Raw genomic sequence first — 6,000 nt, forward strand, 5'->3', positions numbered from 1 at the left:
TAAAACACAAAATAGGACTGGGGATGTGGCTCAGTGGTCCAGTGCCCCTGAGTTCAATCCCCCATACCTCCCCCCCACCACAAAAATGTTGGACTGGAAGATAAGGAATGTAGGTGAGAAAAAACAAATATCTATATCATTCTTATTATTGGTAACTCATACCATCATAAGAAGTAGAAGTCTTAATATGTTTTACAAAGGTATAAAGAGAAACAATAATAATCACAAACCCTAAGATGGTTAGTAAGAAAATAGAGAAAATGCAAATGAAACTATAATGAAATTCTATTATAGTTAGTTAGAAAATAACATTTTGGTTAAATATTCAGATTTAAACAGTGTGTACAATTTGCTAACATAACTGTTTTTAAAAAGTCATATAAACATTTTTGTGGAAGCAAAGAATATTTCTATAATTACATACAAGTAACTGATAATGGAGAGTCTCTGAAAATCTACATAGTTCTTTTTTGAAAAAATTGGCATCAATGGTATGAGTTCTAATATAAATGTGTTAATTTTTTCATAAATTTTAGATTAATGAAAACTTATTTTGTTTTACAGACACCCCTTTCCTTCTTCTCAAGTTTCTTTCTTCTTTCTCTGACCACCTTGCTGATGTCTCTTCCAGGCAGTCTTTTGCCCCTTCCTCTATGTCTGACAATTTATTGCACTGCAGGATTCAAGAATACTTTATGTTAGCTTTTTCATAGCACATATTATGATTCCACAGTTGTCAGGGAAAATGATTGTTTTCCTCATTAGACTATGAGCTATTTAAAGGTGGAAATACATTCATTTGGGGTTCTCTCAATAGTTAACACGTATCTTTAATTTATATTGGCTTACATTTTATCATCCCTCCAAATCATAAGTGCCTAATAAATGATCAGTTTCCTGGGTATGTGAGCATTTGAAGAATGCTCTCCAATTCAGCTTCCCATTTGTTTTCCTAAATTTTCCCATTCTTTATTGTTATTGTAATTTCCTTACAGTGTAACTTCCACAGAGTAAATTTCACCCTATTTGGTGTACAATTCTATGAGGTTTCTTCAAATGTATACAATCACAAAAACACCAAGAACAACAACAACAACAACAAAATATGTAGCTATCTGAGAGCCCCAGAACCTCACTATAGTCAATGTTTCTCCATTCCTTATCCCTGGTACTTACTGTACCTTTAGTTTCACCTTTCATAAGATGTCTTAAAAATGGTATACAAAGTGTGTGTGTTTTCTCCATTGAGGAAACACATACTTGAGATTCAGTGAAGTTCTTACAAATATGAATGATTCATTCCTTTTTATTCCTGAATAATATTCACTCACATGGATATACTACATTTTGTTTATTCATTCATATATTCAAGAATATTGGCTTGTTTCCAGTTTGGGGATGTTATAAATAAAACCTTACAATAATGTACAGATTTACTTGTAAATGTATGTTATCATTTCACTTGGGCAAACACCAAGGAGTGGGACCATTAGGTTCAATGGCAAATGTATGTCTTAACTAGAAAAGATATTGACAACAGGTTTTTCAAGTAACTGAATCATTTTTCATTTTCAACAAAAATTAGGAGGGTTCCAGTTGCTCTGCATTCTCTTCAACACATTTGTCTGTTTTCTAAAGCCATTCTAGTGAGTGTGTCTCATTATGATTTTAATTCATATTTACCTAATGGCTAAAGATGTTGAGAAGGTATCATTTAATTCGCTTATTTACCAACCTTATACTTTTCAAGTAAAGTCTCAGTTCAAGCCTTTTACACGTTTTTTAAATTGTATTTTTAAAAATCAAGTGTTGAGAGTCCTTTATATATTCTACCCACAGACTTTTATTACACATGAATATATAAATCATTTCTTCTAACATGTGGTTTGTTTTCTAGTCTCTTAGCATTGTCCTTATGAATGAGAAGCTTTCTTTAACCATTTTCTTAGTGTAGATCTGATGGTGATGAGTTTTTTCCCTCCTTTGTATGTCCAAAAGTTATTTCACCTTTCTTAATGAAAGACATTTACAGGAATAAAATTCTAGGTGGACAGTTTTATCTTTCAGTAATTTAGAATGCCGGTAGTCATTCTCACTGACACTGTTTCTGATGATTTTTCTGTAGTCATCCTTTTTCCTCTTTTCTACACACCATGCTCTTTATCTCTGGTTGCATCTGAGACTGTCTTCACCACTACATTTGCCTTGGTGTAGATTCCTTGGTGTTTCTTGTGGCTGGGACTTCTTGAGCTTCTTAGGTCTATGGGTTTAGAGTTGACATCAAACTTGAAAAATTATAAGATATTATTCTCACCTTCCTTTTGATAATCCAATATACAAAAATCAAGTCACATTAAATTATCCAATAGACCATTAGTGCAATTTTTTTTTAAATCTAGTTTACTTTGGTGTTTCATTTTTTTTCTGTTTCTACATCCTCAAGTTCACCGATCTTTGTGTGCGTGTGCTGTCCAAACAATCACTAATCCTTTTTAATGAATTGTTTATTTCATACACTCTATTTCTTATCTCTAGAATTCAGTTTTGGGTCTTTTTAATATTTTGTGTTTCCCTACTTTAGTTTTTAACTATGCTTACAAAAGTGCTTTAATGCCCTTGTCTCCTAGTTCTAATTTTGGTATGAGTCTTGGATTGGTTTTAATCAATTCATTTCCTCATCATTATTGGTTGTATTTTTTGCTTCTTTTCATGCTGATTTTGTTGCATGGCATACATGTTGGGTTTTACATTCCTTATTTTGGGACATTTTTCTTTTCATATAAATGTGCTTTTGTTCTTGAGATTTAGTTAATACTTGAAAAGAGGTTGATCATTTGGGGTCTTGCTTTTTAGTTTTGTTAAGCAGTCTGTACCCATGCTCAGTCTAGGGAAAATTAGTCATCACTAATGAGGCAATACTGAGAACTTTCTGTTAATTCTACCAAATGCTTATTGAATGGTGAGGATTTTTTGAGTCTGGCTAGGAGAACAGACATTATTTCTGTTTTGCATGAGGGCCAGGTGATTCCTCTGCATATTCTTGGAAAGAATATTCACATACATGTACTTATCTAAACAATCAAAGGGAATTCTGTGAATCTTGAGGTCTCTCTGTGATGATCCTTCTTCTCTGGTACTCCGATTTAAGGAATCTGTCCTTTGGACCACCTCAAACTCTTAACTTCGAAGTCTGCTGAGGTACACATGAATGCCTCTTCTCTCCTTCGGCCAGGAAATTCTTTCAAGGAGTAGATGGGACAACGAAAGGCCTCCTATCAGCATTTCCTGTTTTAGGGACAAGTTACCTGAAACAATGTCTCTCAACTACCATTTTATAAAATTCTTCTATTGTTTGACTGATTTTGTATTTTTTCAGGCAGGAAGGTAAATCTAATCCCTGTTACTCTATTTTAGCAAGGAGCAGAAATCACCTTTCAACTATCTTTTGAATAGAAACAATTTTAAAAGAAAGTTCTAATACACTAGAATTAACTGTTATATAGTAACATAGTAATGGTTATTTGTGTTTTTTCTTTTTTTTCCTTTTTGGCACTTGGGATTGAACCTGGGACACATAACCATTGAGCTACATCCCAGCCCTTTTTATTTTTTGTTTTGAGACAGGGTCTTGCTAAGTTGCTAGGGCCTTGCTAAGTTGCTGAGGCTGGTTTTGAACTTGCAATCCTTTTGCCTTAGACTCCTGAGTCACTGTTTTCTATTTTTTTTTTCTTTAACTCTACATCTCCATGGCATCACATTCTTTCTAAAGAGCTGCTTTTAAGACTTCTGGTAAAGATCTACTAATGGTAAATTCTCTCAGCATTTGTAGATATTGAGAATTTTATTTTATTTCAATTATTTCATATAATTCCTATACCATAAAATTTATCTTTATATGTACAATTCAGTGTTTCTTAGTATATTTACAGTGTTGCATAGTCACTACCAATATCTAATTTCATGATATTTTCATTACCTTCAAGTAAGACATTTTATGCATTAACAGTCACTCCTCATTCTCCTCTATTCCAATCCCCTGGTAACCAAAAGTCTACTTTTATTGTCTGTATTTTTTTAGTTTTTTTGGAAGGTTGTGTTTTGTTTTGTTTTCATTGTTGTTGTTTTTGTTGTTGTTGTTGTTGTTGTTCTTTCTGGACATTTCTACCTATAATAGAATAATCGAATATGTGGCATTTTATGTTTGACTTTATTCACTTTGGGAAATAGTTTCCAGTACATACATATTGTAGCATTTATCATTAACTTTTATTGTCTAGTATTATTCCACTGTATGAATATACCATAATGGATATCATTAATGAATATCCATTAATCAATTAACATTTGGGGTGTTTCCATTTTGAAATATTATAAATGATGCTTCTATGGTCATTCCCATAAAAATATTTGCGTGAATACATGCTTTCACTTCTTTGAGGTATTTAGGTAAAAATAAAATTGCTGGATCAGTCATTTCCTCTACAGTCACTGCTCAACATTTCTCAAAGCATTTGCATTATTTTGTATCTCTGTCAGCAATGTAAGCGGGCTAATTTTTCTATACCTTTTCAATACTCGTTAGATCCAAATTCTTTAATTTGGTTATCCTACTGGATGTGAAGTAACTAGTTTTGATTTACATGTTCCTTACGGCAATGTTTAGGGATTATTTCATGTGTTTATGTTCATTTGTATATCTCACTCAGAGACATATCTATTCAAATTCTTTTCCCTTTTTAATTAAGTTATTTTTATTTTAACTGTTGAAATGTTTCAAATAGTCTGTTAACCATTTTTGAGAGTAGACCCTCATTAGACATATGATTTATAAATATTTTCCCCTATTCCATGGATTGTTTTTTTTTTTTTTTCCACTTCCTTAATGTGCCCTTTGAAGACACTAGAAGACATTCTTCCTTTCATGACCCAGCCACAATACAAATGATCCATTGTAATGATCCATCATTTTCCCTTCCTCTAGTCGCAACTGATTTTTATCCATACCTTAGGGTGACCGGCTTTATTTGCCTTCCCCTAGAGTCTTAAAGTTTTCTAGTGATTGTTTTCTTTTGTTTAGTATAGGAAAAACAAACCCTAGTTAAGAGTATCCTGCCATTCCTGCAATGGTGGTCTCTCCCATCTCCCAGGTCTGCAACATGGATGGAGCTTCCTTCTGCTCTCTATCCTTGTCCCCAGCCTTTTCACAAACATTTGTAGAAGGTCTATGAAGAAGGTCATGTTAGCTGATGTGCACTCCCCTACTGTCTGCAACTTCTAGAAGTTCTCTATCTTATTCCAGTTTACACTCAGCCTTTTGTACTTATTAACAATGCTATTTGATTCTTCCTTACCCGACAGTATGGTTTTTCCATCTTCTCAAGCTCTATACCCTGTTTTTCCATGTTGCATCCTTTATCTCAAAGAAGAAGCCTCTCTTTCCTTAAATTTTAATGTAGTCAGTCTCCCTGCAGCATTGGTTGGCTGATATGTTCAAGAAAGTTATGATTTTATTGGTTATCTGGATTGGATTTTTCTTATTTTTAGGTTGAGTGTATTCTCTTTCCTGCATTATACATCCTAAACAGTCACTCTGTATTTAAACGACCATTATACAAAAGTAATTTGTTTTCTCCAAAAGTTTAATAGAAGAATAGCTTCAAGGAGTAGGATTTAAAAAAAAAAAAAGTAGTAGCATTTTTAGGGTTTTCTACAACCAGTTTAGGTCAAATTGTGAATCAGTTGTCTTTAGCAATGCTTTAAAAAAAATGTGATGCAGTATCTGAAAATTGTGGCCAGATTTTATCATCCCTAGAATTGAAAATGTGATTCAGGAGGAAAAATAATCACTTGTTAGGTTAGCCAGTCATATTCCTGGCCAGATGATAAAATAAAAGCTAATTACTTTTTCATGTGGATTAATTTTGTATTGTTCTGCACATAGTCTTAAATTACAGTGCACTACTTGCAAGGGTAAATCTTCCTCACAATATAGTCCCATCA

At 33.0% G+C, this 6,000-nt stretch overlaps 1 pseudogene; it reads right to left on the reverse strand.

Annotated features, from left to right (window-relative positions):
- The window catches only part of LOC124962880 (mitotic checkpoint serine/threonine-protein kinase BUB1 beta-like), a 73,931-nt pseudogene extending 68,529 nt beyond the window's left edge, over positions 1–5,402 (reverse strand).
- Positions 5,403–6,000: the final 598 nt, after the last annotated feature.

This window comes from Sciurus carolinensis, chromosome 13 (assembly GCF_902686445.1).
Source record: "Sciurus carolinensis chromosome 13, mSciCar1.2, whole genome shotgun sequence".
NCBI lineage: Eukaryota > Metazoa > Chordata > Mammalia > Rodentia > Sciuridae > Sciurus > Sciurus carolinensis.